Raw genomic sequence first — 20434 nt, 5'->3', positions numbered from 1 at the left:
CCCCCAACTTTACAGCCTCATGACATTCCGCACACACACACAAACACCCTTTTGTGTATAACTGAGAATAAGAGAAATATCTGTTATTTTATTTTATAATGTGTGTACCTTCCTATATGCACGTGTGATAGAGGTTTGGTTTGCTAGAGTATAGTTTTGAATTCTAAATGTTCATTGAAGGGAATTCCTCAGTCGTGTCTTGTTGTAACCCTACCTCAGACCATAAAACTTTACGACCCAGGAAAGCAGGCATTCCAGCATTACACACACACACACTCTGGACTTTGAAACAGATATTCCCCCACATAACAAGCCACTGAATGTTGATATGTATTCCTATGTTTCTCAAAGTGTCGTCACTTGCCATAACGGAAACACTGACAACTTTATTGTGTGTTTAATCAAACTTTATTTGTGTGTAATTATGCATATAAGTGTAACGTTATGTTTCCCCAATCTTTACCCGTCATAATTGATATCTCTGTAATCCTCTCCAGCTGGCGGAGTTGAATTCCGATAGCAGAATTCAGTGATGCGCATTGTTTTATAAGTTCATATGTCTGGAGAAAATCCTCTCAAGTTAAAGTCAATCATGACTCATTCGAGTGGGCGTGTCTAACCGGACAAAGGAATCTTCCCGCTCGAAAAATCTCGACAGCTGATTCGTCCTACACGAAGGAGGGGACGGCACATTAGACACTGATAAAAGTCCAGACCTTCAGTTAACTCGCTCTCTTATCGCTTCCAACTCAACTTCCTCTCTTCGGACCTTCTTCTCCCCGGCGCAGCGCTTCTCCAAGGAACATCTGAAGGAGGCCCTGGCCTTCTCCATCGAACGAACCCATGTTCGAGTCGTAACAGCCGGTCTTTGCAACTAAGATTTCCAGCCTCTCCCATCCCGGGAGACGAATCTGAACTTTCTCGGTAACGTTAAATTCAAGTGAGCCTTTACATCGTTTTGCGAAACGACCCAGAAGACAAAGCTAGACGCAAACCAGCCGGACACGCGCACGCGCGCGTCCCCTTTTCAGCATCACACTGAAAGAGTATCACATCTCGCAAGTATCTTTCTCTCTAACAGCTGATTCCTGGTGTTTAGCTTGTAGGTCTGTGAATTAAGTTACCCTCTATCTCTTAACTCTTTATTTCTTTCTTTCTGTCTTTCTTTCATGTCATTCATTCCGATCACGTCATGTTTGTTTAAATGTTTGTTTGTTTTATTGTTTGCATTTTACGTACGTTTATATTTGTAGCTTATAATCTCTAGCGTGTGCCATTTTATTAATAAACCCATTTATACTTTTAACTGTCTCTGTGTTTGAAAACCCACTTTTTATAAAGTCAATGGAACAAAAGATCTATAAAGCTACAGGCTCTATATTATAAAACTACTTTGAGTAGTTTTAATTTATAAACCCAAAGAGGTTTTGTCTTCGTGGCCAGAAGATAAACTTTCTTGGAGTTTTGTAAACAGGAATACTTCTTCTTAACTGTGATAGTCTTACACTTATTCGCGGGACGAATAACGGATGACGAAACCAGTTACAGAACGAGGCATTTCCTATAATTGATAAAGTAAATGCATATGCGATTTATGAATTATGACCATGAGTCATAAATATTAATATTGCCAAAATTCCCTATATTCTTGAGCTAATCCGCATTAACCCAGAGGCATTTACGCTACAGGCTATTTAAAAGAGCCCCCAGCACTAACACATAACTGGTCAAATGCTAGCTTTGTTGCCAAATTACTGATTGGTTAAGAGAAAGACGGAGACCAAGGCATCACACAAGTGTCCTCACATTCCAGATTCAAATCTCACAAACCACAGCTATAAATCACCCAGGCTCCAGAGAGTCTGTAACCAAAGACTTTTATTGGTTAACGTAAGAACTGGTCAACTTCGATAGTGTGCAAGACGGATCGATACCAGCAGATGTTGTTTTCCCCCACAACATTCCTGACCCCTTCCCCCTTAAGACCTCTGAACGAACAAACAGAGTCCGTTTCTCTCTAAACCAGAAAACTGAGATTTTTCCTACAGTATACATAAAACTCATTCAAGAACAATTTTCAATGGACTTACAATCAAACATCATGCAACTACATAACTCTATTTTGTGTCTGCAACTTATTTGTGTGTTTAATATGCTTAGATACCATATAACTCATGTAATGTTATAACTGTTAGATGTTTGAATGAAAGTGTGTTGTGTTTCATATCAGTATGATCGTATGCTCTTGATTCAAAAGATGGCTTGATTGAAATCTGTGTAAAATGTTTCATATTCTTATAATACTGATCATGTCTAAACTGTGGCATCTGTTCTCTCTGTTAGTAAGGAAACCCCCCAGATAAGATAATTTACGATCAGAACTGAGAAGAATGCCACCTCCTAAATTTAGCCAGTGTCTAATTGGCCAGAACTCATCCTGGAGGTTGGACAACTTTGAGTTTAAAATCTTAGACCCAAAACAAACTCTCTCTCTCGGCTCTCTAACTCTGCTCGTTCAAAATGTTCTGATAGAGAAGAGCTCTGCTCTCTCTGCTCTCTGCTCTCTGCTCTCTGCACTCTGCTCTCTATCTCTGGGTTCACCCCCAAGAAACGCTCTGCAACCACTCTCAAGAGAGATGGGCAGAAAAAGGATGAAGATCTCAATCAGACGAGTAACCATGTAAACGCAGAGACAAAGAACCCAAATTAAGATCAGAAGAACGGGTTCAACAGCTTTATTCAAGCCATCTTACTACTCTCGTCTAAGTTGTCTTTTCTTTTCTAAGTTTTCCTTTATTTTCCGTTGTGAGTCTCGGTTCTAAGTTAAGTTTTGCGACAAGATTTCGAGCCACGTTTCTTCTGCAAAGCCAGCTTCAAACAAAGACTTTCATTCCGCCAGCACATCACGTGACTGGCCGCCCCAGACCCAGGCACAAGGACACCAGCCAACAAATGGACCGGGAAAACCCCTTTCAAAAGGGAATCCCCAAAAGCAAAGACAAGCAAGTATCTCCAGACTAAGAGCTGAACTGGTGTATGGATATAAATTGAATAACCTGTCTAAGAAACGATAGAAGGGTTAAATTAATGATTGATGGTTCGTCAGGTCATGTCTTATAAGTGCATAAACTTGGGATTTCATCATCTCACTCTTAAACTCACTCTTAAAACTTAATCTTTCCTTACTCGTTTTCCTTCTGCAACTCGTATGAATGTGTGTGTGTGTGTTTGTGTTAGATATTAGCTTTATGTGTTAGTATATAATCAATAAGGTATTGTTTGTATTTGAAAAGAGATTGCTTGTGTACTGCTTATACATTTTATTGTCTTGAACTTCGATTTAAGTTACCGATGCTTTTACCCGTGATTATTTCTTAATTTATTGTTAGCTGGGGATTAATTCTTTCTTGGCCATGAAGATATTATATTTCCTAGAGTTAATACTTGTTTATGCTTTCTGTTCATTGGATGAACTAAAAAAATGATCATACTATTGATTCTGCTACGGTAAATTCTGAAGATAATTAAAAATAATTAAATTATTAATTATTGATCATAATTCGTTATGAATAATAATTAATTAGATTTATACGTGGGCGTATAAACGCTGCAACCCGGTTAACTGCCCGGTGGGTGCAGTGCTGGAGTTCCTGCAGGAGCGATTCTCCGCAGGGTTATCCCCCTCCACACTGAAGGTGTACGTGGCGGCACTAGCGGCTTACCACGTCCCTTTGAGTGGGGTGTCTTTGGGGAGACACCCGCTAATAACACGCTTTCTTCGTGGCACTTTGAGGTTGAGGCCAGCAAGTCCGAACGAGGGTACCGACTTGGGATCTGGCCATTGTTTTGGAAGGCCTCTCCCTAGCTCCGTTCGAGCCTATTGAAGAGGTTTCGGAGAAGTTTCTCACTCTAAAAACTTTCTGCTTGCCATTTCGTCTCTCAAGAGAATTGAAGACATTCAAGCTCTCTCAGTTTCTCCTTCATGCCTTGAATTCTCGCCCGGCATGGTAAAGGCCTTTCTCCATCCCAGGCCAGGCTATGTTCCTAAGGTTCCAACTAATGTTGTTGGGCCTATTGTACTCAGGCTTTCTGTCCTCCTCCTTTCCAGACGTCGGACCAAGAGAAACTAAATTTGCTCTGCCCAGTTAGGGCTCTAGATGCTTACGTCCACAGAGCTGCCCTGTGGAGGAAGTCTTCAGTTGTTCGTTTGTTTTGGGTCACTCAGAAAGGGGTGTCCTGCATCTAAGCAGAGGATGAGCAAGTGGGTGGTCGAGGCTATCTCACTTGCTTACGAGTCAGCTGGTCAGCCTTCACCTTTGGCTGTACGAGCTCACTCTACTAGGAGTATGGCCGCTTCTAAAGCTTTACTGTCAGTTTCACTTCGTGATGTCTGTGATGCGGCAGGCTGGTCCTCACCGCACACATTCATCAGGTTTTATGATCTTGACCTCAGCTCCACTCCAGGGGCGCAGGTGCTTTTGTCCGAATGTGCGCTCTGATTTCACACGGACGGTCACTTGCTCGCATGGCGACGTGGGTATTAGCGTTCCCGTAGAATTTCGACGCAGCTCGAGTTCCCTTGAAAGGGAACGTCTCGGTTACGTATGTCACTGATACAACCTTTAACCCTCTGAGGTCGGAAAACGCGCCCCCGCGTTTTGCTGGATTTTCTTCACATTGTAGTACAATAAACTTAAATTACTCCGTCATTTATGGTTATACAGAAAAAAGAAATATAAAAAAAGAATCTGTGATATTTCTACTTTTGTATGTGTCCACTTACAATCAAATCAAAACATTGTGCTTTTGTAAAATAAAGAAAATAAACAGGGTGTGCGTTCTGCCTCTCCGTCGCGGTGAACTTTTTTTTCTTGAGCACGTCTATAAACTGAAACAAAACTCAGCGAATCCTTCTCACACATTTATGAGCCATACACCTTTATACACATTTAAGTGTGTACTTTTAAATGATCGGATTCAAACTGAAAACAAATATTCTCTGTTTAAGTAATTTGTATAAAACCAACAGGATGTCCAGTATCTCAAACGCTTGCTAATTACTTTTAATTCGGCCACGCCCACTCGCGCAAAAGTGATTCACATGCAAATCTCCACATGGAACGCGACCGCCCTCGTTACCTCAAACACAAAACACCAAAACACTTCACAAGTCTCTGCTTTTCGTCGAGTTTGGAAGACGCGCTGTGAGCTTACATTGGATTTACATCAGAAGAAGAAGAACGCGATTTGAAGACAAGAAAGATGTAAGGTAAGAAATTCTTACTTATTAGTTTATGGTATTGTTGCATAAACTTCACATTGCAGTTGAACTGTTGCTAGATATATGGTGAATATTATACTATTTAGACCCGTGTTTACTGTTAAATACTGTTTGTGGATATCTGCTCAAGCATAGATATGTATAACCATAATGTTTAATATTTTGGAGCGCGATGGCGTTTGAATGTATCATATTTTGGAGCGCGCTGTGGGTTTGAATGTATCATATTTTGGAGCACGATTGCGTTTGAAAGGAAAAATGCACCAAACATTAGGCTTTATGTTTTTACCATTATCTCATTTCTTATCATCATAACGAATGGAAACATTTGAAGTAACATAAGATAATCAATATATTTTTCTCTAGCATTGTTACTGAAATCTTTTGGAAGATTTATAGGCTGCTTTGTAAAATAAAATTATTTTATGCAGTACTGCACATAGCTTATGCCTACAAGGCACAACAAATATGGTGTTCTTTATATTATATATTGTTGGAAACATTTGTGTGTGTGTGTGTGTGTGTGTGTGTGTGTGTGTGTGTGTGTGTGTGTGTGTGTGTGTGTGTGTATTCTGTGAATTTTAAAAAGCAATTTTAACCAGAAAAATCTAAAATGTATTCCCAAAATCGTGCAGGCCTAGTTTCTCTTGATACCAGTATGTTCACTTTTTTCTTTTCTTTCAGGGACCAGATGCAACTGAGTCCTGCTGACTTCAACATTCACATGAGTTTCTGTACATGAACATGGTAAAGTGAAAATCAAACACCTTGGAAATGGTATGTACAATGTTTTTAGGAATGGCACAAAGGTCTCTGTCTTTGAGTCATTGTTTTCAATGTGCTCTTTTGTCATTTGTTGTGTATTTTTGGATTATGTTGTGTTGTAAATAAATCCAAACAATCTAAAAGCCATTCTTTTTTAAATCTCCTCATTCTTTGTGCAAGGTTGCTCTGAATGACAGGGCCTGATCGCTCCTAATAGGGCAGTTAGGGGAGTGTCTTTGTCTTTCTCAGGTGTTAAAAGCTTACATATTCATGAGATGATCACGCCTCTTCGAATATGGCTTTGTCACACAAAACACGTCTTAGAAATTTTAAATCAATATATTGTCTTATCTGAATGAGCAGTCAGGGTGATTTTCACATAGTTTTGGAGCAAATATTCTAGGCTTCGTCATACAATTTTCAAAAGTCTTGTGAAGAAATAATCAGTATGGGTTTCATGGCCTTATTTCAGTGACAATTTTTTTTGGTATTTTCACAAACCACGCATAAATGTCATTATCTCAAAACTACAAACTTTTACATACATGCTGCTGATATATTATTGTAGCAGAGTTTGTGCTGAATACAGTGTAATTAGACTTTAGCCATGAAAATGTCACTAGTAACAGAAAAAAACACAAATGTCAGAGCATGTCAGAACACCTCCAGGCCCAGAAAACAGCTCAGACCTCAGAGGGTTAATGAGTCAATATTTTTGTTTTGTTTGCTCGGTTTCTTTGTTCATTAACAATTTGAATAAATGCTATGTTTTCCATACTGCGAATAACTGGTCGGGTATTCTGTTAAGAAGGTGGCCCAACACTGCAGCCCCGTGTGTTTAAAAAAATAAATAAAATTGGTGAGTTTAGCGAGAGTACACATATCCGTTTTATTCATACAGCCCTGCTTACGACAAAATGTACACTGGTGTATGTGAAAAAGAGCAAAATTGAAAAAGAGTAAAGTTCTACACCCAATCGACATCAAAAGTGCATAAAACAATGAAAATACATATCACTGAGATGAAATGACTGATGTAGTGACGACACCAGAATGCTGATGAGCCTGTCTTTGATAGTAGTCCTCAATGAAAGTGATTGCGGGGACAAAATTCAAAGACAAAAGACGAAATCCAAAAGGAAAGGAGAAGAAATGGAGACTTCTGACACTTTCTGCTTCCCGAAGTGATGCTTGCGCTGTGTTTGCATATTTTATCACAGCTGAAGTGAAATAAATGCAATATTTGTCAAATACACAGATGTTTCAGAGACATTTTTATTCAATACTTGATGTACTGCTTAACAATACAGCGTCTGTTTGTACAAGAATAAAGTTCAACATATTCAGCCTATGCTATTTAAATACCAATGAAGTTTTATTTTGATAAACATGACACAATATAACACAATAAACAGGACAACATGAAAATAGCTTTTACTGTTATACAAATACAGATTTGTGAGCATTAGTGTAACAGAAGGTGTCAGAATAAACACATACACACGTGATTGTTGTCATGCGGTGAATCCGGCCAATCGTGGAACAGTTGTGTCGTCATCAGAGCTCGTGCAGCCGCTCTTGAGAAGCTGCGCCGGCTGAGTCAGCCGTCTGCTCTCAAATCACTCTTGCGGTACTTTGATGCCATAATGTCACAGTCATATGGAGTCAGCACTGTCTCAAGTCGGACAAAATTTACATAATAGTAATTATGACATGGAGAGAGTATGCAATTTCGGAAGCAGCCATTGTGGTGTTTCATTATTGAATAATTCTGTGTTGTTGAACGAATCGTTTGAGTGATTGAACCTCACTTGTCGCCAAATACTGGGGAAACAAAAAAGAGCATGCTAGTAGAAAAAAAGTGACATGTTTTTAAAACGTTTACAGGTTGTGGCAAATACATAAAAGCCTTTATCTGTGCTAAATAACAAATTTACCAAAACTATTTATCCCATTTTGCGTAGTTCACCCAATGTGAATTCTAATGTGCAGGCCAATTTCTTTGAGTTGCATATTGTGCCTGAAAGTCCCCTTTTGTGTTGTCATCTGCTAACAATAAAGACTCATATGTCCTTTTTGATAAGTTCACTCATGAGGCAACATGAAGGCCTATTGCTTCATCGAGAACAGCATTTTACGTCAAAGTCTGTTTCTGTTTTTTCAGCAGAATAGGCTACATTTATCGTAATTCAACAGAGACGAATCCACCCAAGTGATTCATGTTCAGAGTGGAACTATACTGACCAGTAATAATCAGTGTTGCACAATGTGCTATTATAGGCTCAGTATATATGTAAACCGCGGACGGTCTACACACTGACACTCTGTGACTGTGACTCCACAATGACCAAGAGATGGCGCTTTTGTCTGACAGTGTGAAGCTTCGCAAATCTAGGCTATATTCTACACAGTGCTAACCACCTCGACAAATGACATGATGTATTGATCGATTTAAATAATCAAGAATTAGAATAAGACATAAACATCTATCTATCTATCTATATATACATATACATATATATATATATATATATATATATATATATATAGAGAGAGAGAGAGAGAGAGAGAGAGAGAGAGAGAGAGAGAGAGGGGTAGTTGTCGTAGCCTACTTTTGACTCCAGTTAATATTTTTCAGTGTATGTTTAAAAGTGAGCACATGCCTTAACGTCTTGGCAACGAAAAAGCTCTTGAGTAATACCATTGAGGTATGCCTTTAGAAGTTATAGCACTGTAGTGTTTTCTTAAAAGAAGAAGAAGAAGAACCGCTTTTTCACTGTGTAATAATGGATGTGTTGTGCACAAAAGACGCCGCTCAGCTCCAAAAGAATGATGTCACCTGAACTGGAAAGACATCGCTGCGCATGCGCGTGTGGCAGGCTGTCAGAGCGCGCATACATGCAAGACCAAACAGCCAAAAGTTGCCAAAACTGTTTATAACTAGGACTGCATGCAAATGTGTTTAAAAGTTGTGCAAAAAGATATGATATGAGCATATTGTCATCGTACAAAATAGACAAATTAAATGTAAATAGCCTAAAATAAATCAAATCAATAAGGGGTATCACAATAGAAATATAATAAATAATAGGCATATACATTATTAAAATGCTTAAATCCGCAATACTGTAAGAAATAAATCATAAAGAGTAGGTCCCATCTAATATAATTTAAAGAACAGGTGTGTAAACTGCCAGAAGATGGTGCTCTGTGAATGAAAACAGCGCGAGACTTGCGCGTGGATGTATGTGTGTGGATGAAAGCTGAAAAGGCAGCATCACCGCGCGCTCTGCCTCCGTTGCCTTTCAGCAGCCGATGCTTGCTCTTTACTGAGTCAACATCCAGACAACAGTTCATTTTCTTAAATAACCTTTACAGGGCATGAACGTAGGATTCTTATTAAGCTGAATTTCGGATTTAAAGCGGGGAGAGGAGAGCGTTTGTTCTCTGGACATCATTTGGTGAGTGTACAATGTCATTCCATTGCACTCACTGTTTGTTCGCGGGGAAATGCACTATTTCAGGTTTGCTCAGTTCTGTCTGTTAAAGATGCCTGTTATTTTGGTTAAAATGGAGGAATGTAGCACAGTCTGCAATTCTAAGAAACCTGCCTCAATGTGCTGAATAAAGAGGAAAACAGAGCATTAGCATATATACTGTGCTCAGTTTAACAATAGATTTTGGTATTACAGCTCATTCGAAGATACTGACCCAAATTTTAAATGGAAGGTGGGTGAGTGGAAGGTGTAGGGTAGGATGTGATAGAAATGTTTTAGTTTTTTTCTCTTAAACGCCTAAATAAAGCTCCTCAATGACATGCCAGGTAATTATGCACATCATTTGCAAAGGTCTTTACTTTTCACCTTGAGAACGGTATTAAGTTGGTATAACTAAATGAGAATTTGGGATACTTCCTTTAAAGTAATCCAGAGTTTCGGCTGAACAGACATAAAAAAAAAAAAATCCTTTCAAATGCCACGAGGTCTACCAATACATCCCCACGAGCTCAGTTTGGTCCACTTCCAGCAGTGTTGAACTGAATATGATTTCAAGATATTCCTGCATCTATTACTTTGTCATAATTTGCTCTTTATGCAGAAATATAAGCACTGTGTGGAGCAGTAAGTTGGTGTGTTGGTTGTAGACATTGGATGTTGCTGTAGACCTGTAGAGCCGCTGTCTTGTTTAACCTTGCCTTCATGTTCAAGTGCTGTTCTTGAAGTGATGTTATGCTCTCAGTTTGGCAATATGTCAAGACAATTTTTGTTTACAAAGGCATTAATTGGCATTTCAGGTGTGAGTATTTTACAGTGCTGGAAAGGAGGTGACAAAGTTTTTTCCATTAGGAGCGAATACTGTATTGATCTGGAGAGCTGACTGCCAGATCTTTCCACAGTGTGCCTGATCGCATCTGTAAATAAGCCCACTGAATGAGCTGTAGATGATGAGGGACAAAGCTGGATCAAAGGCGTGTAATGTTATCTACAGAATGCTCAATGCTGGCCTCTGCACATTTCACGGTTTCACATGAAATACACACTGCTGCTTGCAGCTTGCAGCTTGCTAATGGGATGAAGGACGTCTAAAGCTCTGAGAGCCTGTTTATCAAAACATCTCAGTTATCTCCTTGCTGTTTGTTTGAAAGCATGCACGGAGATAGAGATAATGGAGAGCTTCAGTTTTGTTTGCTCTTACCGGGCCAGAAGATTTGGCCAGATCGCTATTAATTCTTCTCGTCTGCCGTCTCTCGGTTGTCTTCTGTGCCGTTGCCGTGTGCTTGAAAAGCACCATGTGTTTGGTGATGAAATGGGGAGAACGTGTGAAGTGCTTTTCACAGATATGCACTATTTTAACAGATGAATTTCATGCTTGGCTCTCAGGCTTCTGTTGTTCGTAGAAAATCAACTTGTGGCCAGGTCATCAGGCATTAACTCTGTTGGATGAAGATGAGAAACTCATGAGAATCATTTCAGTTATTCAGATGATTCAATCCACTGAGCAGATTGGTTTGGCTGTGCAGATTCCTAATTAGTTTAGCTGTCAAGGTCTCCAAAGGCTAATTGAGCATCCAGAAAGCCTGGCGTTTAAGAAACTGTCATCATATTTGTTCTTCCATGATATGAATTATTTATTTAATCTACGCTTAGGCTATGCTGTTAACCATCGGACGTATCTTGAGTTACAATGAGTGGCAGTTCAGTTTTAATTGGAGCCTTTATTTTCACTGGAGATTTTATTTTCCATCTGAACAAAACATGACAGGTACAGGTTAAAAAGAGACAGAACTTGTGTGATATGTATATAGAGCTAACAGACATCATCTACTTGTGGGCAATAACAAGCTTTAAAAAATACTGTCACTTTAGTTGACTCATTAAGCTCAAATCAGTGAGGTCATTAAAGCCAGAAGGGACAGGTTCAGCATAACACATAATTTTGTGTGCGAACAAGATGATAATGATGTCAGGCAAGTAGTGTATTTATAGTGTGTCTGTGTTAGGTTTGAATTAGCTGATACAAGAAATGTGTAGCTTGAATAAACTAAAATTAGGTAGATTTTGCTCTAGCTTAGATTTAGCTCTATTTAAAATGTAGCGAGTGACTTTGGCTGCGTCCGAAAACTTGGACAGCTGACTTGTTGCCTCAGTAAGGCAGCATTTGCACATGAAAGTACCTCATGAAACTGATTTCAGAAAGACTTCTGAGGCAGTGTAACGGTTTAATGATCTACAGCAAAATAGAGGAGCTTTGGTGATAACTATAAGCAAATATTTAATTACTACAAATGTAATTTTGCGCTCGAAATGACAGAACGTGGAAAACGAATTGACAGAACGTAGAAAAGATCAGAAGTGGAAAACATTGGTCACAAACTTACTGTACATTCACACATAAACTGACGACCAACCGCAACTTTCAACTTTATTTTCTAGCTTAACTGTCACAGAATGGAATGCACAGGATTGTGGGATATCAATGGTATCGCTGGAATGCTATGATGTCTTCAAAAATCGATCAGATGAAGGGATCTAAGGAGACAGAAAGTGAAGCTAACATTAGATTCGGACATGCCTTGATGCCTCCTTCCTTGGAATGCATTCTCCAAAGACAGCATTTTGAATCTTTCCGACACAGCCCACATTAGTGAGTCATTGAATCATTCACCCAACACTGATTCAACAAAACACTACAAACACGGTTGTTCTGCTGTGGCTTTGATACTACATTTGCAAAAATGTGCCTGGAAATATGTTACTCAATATTCTTTGTTGTGTAAAAACATCATTGAACATTGTGTATCACACTTGTTCACAATCACATTTGGTGCTTTTAGCTGTAGTACTAGTCGGATGTTTCATTTTCTTCCTGGGACAGTCCTATTTTTGATTTGAAATCACAGAATTTCATTCTCCCACAGTTCTGCCTCAAATATTGCTAAGATATTATAAGCGTGGATCTGTGCAAAGTATATATAGCCGATTATTACTAAGTGTGAAACTTAAGTGTGAAATTGTAAAATTTGTAAATAGGCCTACTGGTAATTTTGTTTTTCAAATCAAGGTCATGTGAGTTGGAGTACGTGATCACTAGCATTTCTGATGTTTTTTTGGTGCATAAAAGGTGTTGGAGATGTGTTAAAAACAGTGGGCTATATTCCGTAATCCTATTGTATCATTGTTTGTCATTTTTTTATGCTTTAAAAAGTATGAGGATTCATTGATGGGCTTTTCTGCTTGTTTAGCTTCACATACTCTACGTTTTATTTTCCACATGATAGAGTGTTTGCTTTATATTATATTATATTATAGTCTTGTTTTTATGCTGTGGAGGGAAATAATTCTCTGACCAACTGATCCTCATTTGCTGAGTCAGTGGAGTCTGTGCATGTATGTGTGAGTGTGTCTCTCACCGTATTGATTTTCTTTTTGGAAAGGTGGAAGAAAGGGTCTAAGAATCAAACAACAAACACTGGCTAGGGAAAAGAGGGGGTTAATCAAACGACGCAGTGGAATCTCTTCCCTCAGCGTTAAATCCCGCCGAATGCCCTGTCATATCATGTTCCTGAATATGCCTGCGTCCTGTCAGTGCGTTGCACCTCAGCTGCTTTGCACACCTTGAGCGGAAAGCGTTCATCACCAAGCCTGCTATATTTAGACTCGTATTTTTAGCTGTGCTGAAAATGAAATCAAATGCATGGTTGGGCTCCACCCAGCGACATATTTGATTGACAGCTGGGTTCTGCTCAATGAAAAAGATGTCTAGAAAGGATAGGAGATGAAAGCAATAATCAAAGGAGAGTATTTTCTTGAAGAACTGTATTTTTTCACACTTTTATATATATATGGGGATATATATCCCCATGTATATTATATATATACTGTGTATATATATACTGTGTATATATATACTGTGTATATATATATATATATATATATATATATATATATATATATATATATATGGTAATATGTGCCACCTTTTACTTTGTCCTTTAATGAATGAGAAATGAGATCAAACAATTTTTCAATGATATAATAATTATATTTATAATATGTAATGCTGTTTTATATAAGCTATCTCTCTACATAAATACAGTGTGTGTCTATGTGTGTATGTATATATATATATATCACACACATTCACACTATTATGTCAAGGCATCTGATATCCCTCATTTCTATTAGTTTCTGAGGCATTAACAAGGCAGCTGCTGCACATACAGCGGTGGGCACCTTCAGGTTTCGCAGCAGAAACGATGACCTCTCAGACCTCTTTTCCCCCAGTAGAGGGTGCAGTGACTGACTGATTACTTCAGCCTTCTCTGGGGTGCTGCCTGCAGAGTCATGCTTCACTGCACATAATTATCAAGGATGAAACCATTTTCTAAGTCTTTGCCTTTTTCCTCCCCTTCTGATCTGCTTGTGTCGTCCCCATCCAAATACTGAAATGATAGATAAATTAATTGAAGAGGCATTTTGCAATCAAGCCACGAAGTGATTTCGCCAAAAATCAGTGGAAACAAATGAGGCCAGGTTTATAGGTATAGTTATATTGTGGATACACTGGTTTTGAAAACCCCAAAATTCCCAGCTTTTGTTTGGAATAACTATGCGTATTCCATTACTATTTTATATTTTCGTATTTCTATACGCAATTGCACTGTTCTTTTTTTTGTTTTGTGTCACTGCGAAAACAACTTTTAAAATATGTATAGTTAACTTGACCTAGAAACAGTGGAATGATGCTTGTGTCAGTGTTGATAAATGCATTATATTTATTTAAACTACATTAGGAAAGTGACTTTGTGCCTCGTTGTGAAGGAACAACAAGGCAGTGCTTTTTTAGTGACCACAGCTGGCGGAAGAGCTGCACTTGTAGGAGTCAGTTGAGGTAGGGAGGTGCTGTTTAAAGTGCCTCTATTATGCTTTTTTCGAATATTACCTTTCATGTAGTGTGTAATATAGCTGTCTGAGAATGTAAACGGTCTTCAAAGTTGTAAAGTCGAAAATGCACAAAGAAAGAATCGATTCTGAACCGCCTAAACGAGTCATCAGGAATTCCAGTCTCACTTCCGTGACCTGCATACGTAATGTGGTAGCATATTTGCATAATGCCTGTCGATGGTGTTAATGGTTGCGCTGTTATTGATACAGTTATTACAGTTCCCACATGTGCACCGCAATACATTTAAATATACATATCGGTTTGTCGATGGACATACACTTAATGCTGATGGTGAGGAATTAAAGTTTCAACATCTTATAATGTACAATGTCAAAATGAGTAGTTATCACTAAGAAACGTCCTGCTCAACGTCCTTGCAATGAAGGTTTTGGTCGAATAACTAGGTTTATATGGTAAACTCGATGCCATCATTTCTGTCTTTACTGTGTGTACAATAGCTGAGGACTGAGGAAGCCTCCGGAGCTGAAATTCAGTTATGGTAATGGTTGTTTAGTTTCTGACATGTGCTGTAAGCGATAGACCAATCACAAGAGACTGGGCCATCTGACCAATCAGAGCAGAGAAGGCTCTCAGAAAGGCGGGATTTAAAGAGACTGAATCTTCGGACGAGTCGTTTGAGAATCATTGAAAAATGTTGTGATTTGCAATGTATATTATGAGAAAATTAAAATGCTTTTTGACCTTTGATGCATGTAAACTTGTTGTAGGAGACTCCAAAACAACATTCGAAACCTTTAAAATAGCATAATGGGCCACTTTAAATGAACGGGCTATCAATATAAAAGTGGTCCTTATGTCCGTTGTTGTCTATTCTGATTCTTCTGAAATCATATGACTGCTTTGCGTGATGAAGTTTTGAATATTTATTCACTGAAAAACTTAGCCTCTGCTGTTGCTCTCAAATCAAATATTATCATTATGTCAAGTTCTACAATAATTAGGTTTGGTCTTAAGAATTAAGCAATAGTGTTTATCAATGTGCCATATAACTTTTGTAGTGTCTCTCAGCTTCGATAGAGGAAAAGGTCATCTGTGAATAATGACTTGGGTGACTTTTAGCTTTAGATCCCCACCAGAGCATGAGGGGAGTGAGAAATGGGGGGGACTTGTCTCTCATGAATGACTGCTCAAGGTGTAGAGCTGGGTGCTGGGGCATCACTAGAAGCCCCTCAGCAGAGCAGTCAGCTGGAAACCGTAGCAACCATTAGCAACGTTGTTACCATGACATTCAGACTTCCTGGCTGGACTCCATTGGGAGTTGTGATGGCAGGATTTAGAAGGAAGTGGGACAAACCATTGTGACGAAAGTAGTTATTGGCAGAGAATGAAGGCCTAGTTTTGTATAAACACTGCTAGAGTAAAAGTGTTAAAAGTGCTAGCTTATGTATCTGTGGGCTGGCAAACTTGGGAATGAATTGCAGTGTACATATAGTCAATTTAATTATATTGGTTATTTAGCACTTAGCAGCCTAGCTCTTGTTTATGATTACCTCAATATCATATATAGCTTAAAGCTTAACCACAATCAATCCCAAGAAAATCAATCCAGAGATAAAATTCTGGAAGCCACTTGGCCATTCGGTAAAGTCTCAGATTCACGCAGGGAAGAACTACAGTATTTTGTTGAATCGGGGCCATGAGCGGTCTGTGACCGTGCAGCACAGTTTAAATACATCACTGTGACGGGTCCTGCTCCAAGGGCCTTGTAATGGATCATGGGGGAGGAAGTTATGGTGGTAAGAAATGGACAAGCAGGGCGTACAAGGTTGAATGGTTACCCTGGACTCTCATATCCGCTGAGAGGGCACATTGGTCAGTGTTCCATGGAGAGTGTAATAACAGGAAATGTTACGGAAATTAATCTTGTTGCATGTTGTTGTTTTTTGTGCTTGTACCATTTTTTTTTTGTATGAATTTGTCATTATGCATTAATTGAAGCTTTTGTCACCTTTCATGAGTAATACTTTCAATTTCAGTTGAGAAAATTGCTTTGACCTTTGCCCTTTAATTGTACGGTTACATAAAGCTCCAACAATGCCCTTTTAAATTCTCTAATAGCTGTATAATCTAACCTTTGCACAGAAGGGAATGCATAAAAGATATAGTTATTGTTGTCAAAATGTGTTGCTGGTGGTTATAACTTAAGTTATCTGCGTTGCGGCACTGATGTGGTAAAGAGAGCATGAGAGAAAGTGAATGTGGGCATTTTTGGTCTCTTTTGTTTAAACAAGTGTGTTTAGACGGTGATAAGGAGGAGAAAGGGATATAGAGGCGAGTCAGGCTCCTCCGGTTGGGCACGTCTTTTCAGTGCCAGGATCAGGTTGACCTTGGAGATAATATTGAGCCTTATCCCCGTTTGTCACGGGTGAGGAAAAACAGATTATACTCTCTAAAGTCGCTGCTGACTATAGAGCCTAGATGGCCTCCCACATCAATGACGTCCTCAACCTGTCCTCAACCTCAATACTTGTTTTCCCTCGCAAATCCATGCCTTCTCATCTTTGTCTTTCAGAGGGATTTTGCTTACCTGTGTTGGTGCCTTTTAGCAATTTGACACATCCCTAAAATCTGGGGTTGTGCAAAATTCTTATTCCTTTACATTCATAAGTTGGAATTTGAATTGAATTGGCCACACCTCCACACTCCACGGCAAGTAACATTTTAAATTTGACTTGCTGCAAGTTAAAGCAGCAAGTTCAATTTTAAATTTGAATCGAAATGGAAGTGGAATTTTAATTGCACTCTGTGAGAATGTATGACATATATCTGAAATTTTTTGTATGATATTTATTGTAACATCTGAAGCCTTATGAGCACTCGATTTTAGCATTTATTATATACTTTCATAACTAACTTTTTCTCACCCCATCATGCACCAACTAAATGAAATAATCAATGTGATAATCAGGGGTATTAATTTAAGATTTGCTGTCTCTCACAGCTGCTAATTACCGCCGCTTATGATTGCATTGCTGATGAGAGTCACCCGTTATTATCAAGAATGGCTTATTGCGGAGTGCCACAAGAGCCTCTTTTATATATTCCCAGCATGAGTTTGTGACAGTTGTCTGTAACAAACAGATTAGACACAATCTTGCCGTGATAAATGGCACAACTATTGCTGAAATGGCACTTACGTTTTTACGCCACCCTTGTAAAATAATTTCCTACCCCAACTTCTCTCGCAAAGCTCAGATCATATTGAGAATGAGATGATGTTCTAGCTGTGCTAATTTCCTAACTTTGTTATTTTAGTCCATGTGCACTGAAAATGAGATGGAACAGTGATTAGACCAATTACTGCAACCACAGGCAGATTGCAGCAGGATGTCCTCGCGCCCACCTGGTACAGAGATCGCCCTTCCTTTGGTGCCAGTCAAGACGTGATCCTCCCTCGCTAATCTCAATCACACAGTCTCATGATCACGGCCCATTTCAGCAAGCGTACCGCTGTGTGAATGGCACAAACTGGTCAGCAGGGCTGCTCAAATTAGAAGCTCATATGGATGGTGTTGGGTCGACCTTTGTCAGACTGTACACTATATTTAATTTGGCATAAACAAAAACATGGCTGTGAGGGACAGAAATGCAGTCTATTCAATATGTCACACTGTTGTGTCGATTACATTACATCTTTCCTGTAGATAAAAAATAAATAAAAAATCCCTAAATTTAAATAGGAATTCTGAATTAAAAACACATATGGTAAACATTAACCCTGAATCACCCAACTAATTGGCACACCAAATAATAAATTGTGACTGTGCTGATTTGCATGTTTAATTTGTGCCATTTTTTACCTTTAACCTTATGTTACCAGTGAATTAGGCCAGATTTTTTTTTTTTTTTTTTTTGGTGGTGGTGGTGGTTTGGCACAAAATAACCAAGCATTAAAGTTCTAAAGAGTGATAATGATTGTAATTCACTATTAGAACAAAGCTGGAATACTTTAACCTTTGAAATAAGAATAAAGTTAAAGTAAAACTGCTTTGAAAAGTGCAAATTATGTTTTGATCTTTTTTTGCGTTTGGCTGAAAATGGGTCTTGCAGGCCTAGCCAACCAGTTAATTCACAATCAGCAAAACCTAAATGAATTCCTGCCAGTCAGCAACAGTTTATGACCATGTTTTCTGGTTAATATGCAAAATGTGCAAAATTAGTTTTCTTCATCTTGCAACATCAGTCAAACACATAAAATCCATTAGAGCCACGTGTCTCTAGTCCAGTCAGGAGTAACTTCAATTTACTAAATATACCACCATTCTAAAGATATTTATTTTGTGAAGGATGCATTAAATTGATCAAAAGTAAAAAGAGTTCTATTTTAAATCAACACTGTTTTTTAGAACTCTATTCATCAAACATTTTTATAATAATAATATTAAAATATTAAGCAGTGCAACTGTTATTGATAAGGAGGATCATGTGACACTGAACACTGATTGCCCTCACAGAAATAAATAACAAAAAGTAATAATAATAAATAGAAAACGACTATTTTAAATTGTAATGTTTCTCAAAATTCCTTTCTTTTTTGCTGTATTTGATCAAATAAATACAGCCTTTGTGAGCATAAGAGACATAGTTCAAAAACATAAAAAATTTTGAATGGTAGTGTAGTTTTGTTTTTGCTTTTGATTCATTACCCCTTCTACACATGCAGGTGTTTTGTAGATTATACATGGCTTAGATATTCATATTTCTTGTGACCCCAGCCATCGTTTGTCTCATTGTGTTCATAATGATGATACTGTCTAAAAATAACACATCTAAGATGGTTGGTAGAAACAACTTCGCATAGATTCATATTGTAGTTTTTCCTACTGAACTTTAATATAGGTCATTCACAGAATTAATAAAGAAGCTCTAATTTCAGGCCTCGATTTCAAATGACAGGAGAAAGAGCAACTCTTTACAGAACATCTGACAATTTAGTGTCTGTCACACTTCACCACAGGATCCAAAGCCCTTTTCTGTAACTAAATTATATGTATCACTCTGACATTAGATGGAGGTAAATTGGAACCATCAGTCACAAAAGAAAATCATATCCACTGGACTTGAAACTCAATTTTAACATTTTACAAACTTTGTCCATGTCTCATATAATATAAATGAGCAAATTCTAAATGGCTCACTGGCTTTTGTGTGATAATTTCTCAAATTTAATTAAGCATTACATTTTATTCTGATCACTCCCTGTACACAAAAAATGAAGATTTGGATCAAAATGTCTCCATCATAAATATGCATCGAGATATTCATTAAATATCAAAATAATATCAAAACCATATTGGTTATTTCAGTTAAGTCTGATCAAACTGCCTTAGCTTTTATTAAATCATTTGCAATGACCACATGGACAATTAATTATGTGAATTCATAAGCAATTAAACACTCCAGATACACACAGTATCTTCCAAGTGCATAATGGTTTTGCAGTCTTACTTGGCTGGAAATGAAAACTTGAACTGCAGTATATTTGTAGTTGCCAAATGACACATGCAATAAGTTGTCACAGACAGTGTCCCGGGGCAGCAAACAGGAACGGTTGAATATATTTATGTATGTGGCTGGCAGCATCTCTGATATGTATTACATTTTACTAGTGAACTGAACTCATTATGATTTATATGGTGTTTAGAGTACAGTTTAAAAAAAAATGTATGTCCAGTCACATTTTATCACTGGGTGCTTTATTCATAGTGTGTCCTGCATTGCAAAACATGATTGATAATGATAACCATGCATGGTACATAAATATATCTAAATTTTAAAATGATGTTCCCGGCGATTTCTGTTTGTCTATACCTTTGGAATATAAGAGCCCTATACCATGTCTTGAACATTAGGGGGAGACGAAAGTTTGTAAAAAAATAAATAAAAAAGAATTAAAGGATTAAAATGTATTTAAGGGAATAA

General features: G+C 38.1%; 1 protein-coding gene and 1 long non-coding RNA gene across 2 annotated transcripts in view; one reads left to right on the top strand and one right to left on the bottom strand.

Moving 5' to 3' along the window:
* LOC309509781 overlaps nt 1-20434 on the bottom strand; it is a 667378-nt gene that overhangs the window by 565900 nt on the left and 81044 nt on the right. The gene's annotated exons all lie outside the window — the stretch shown is intronic.
* Nucleotides 9319-20434, top strand: part of ctnnd2a (catenin (cadherin-associated protein), delta 2a) — a 287583-nt gene continuing 276467 nt past the window's right edge. The window contains exon 1 of the mRNA XM_082184574.1: nt 9319-9507. The gene's annotated coding sequence lies outside the window, so the exon portion shown is untranslated. The remainder of the gene's footprint in view (nt 9508-20434) is intronic.

The sequence above is a fragment of the Leuciscus leuciscus genome, assembly GCF_965113295.1.
Source record: "Leuciscus leuciscus genome assembly, chromosome: 11".
In the NCBI taxonomy this organism is placed as follows: Eukaryota; Metazoa; Chordata; class Actinopteri; order Cypriniformes; family Leuciscidae; genus Leuciscus; species Leuciscus leuciscus.
The sequence above is the reverse complement of the archived record's forward strand: the minus strand, read 5'-3'. Positions and strand labels throughout refer to the sequence as shown.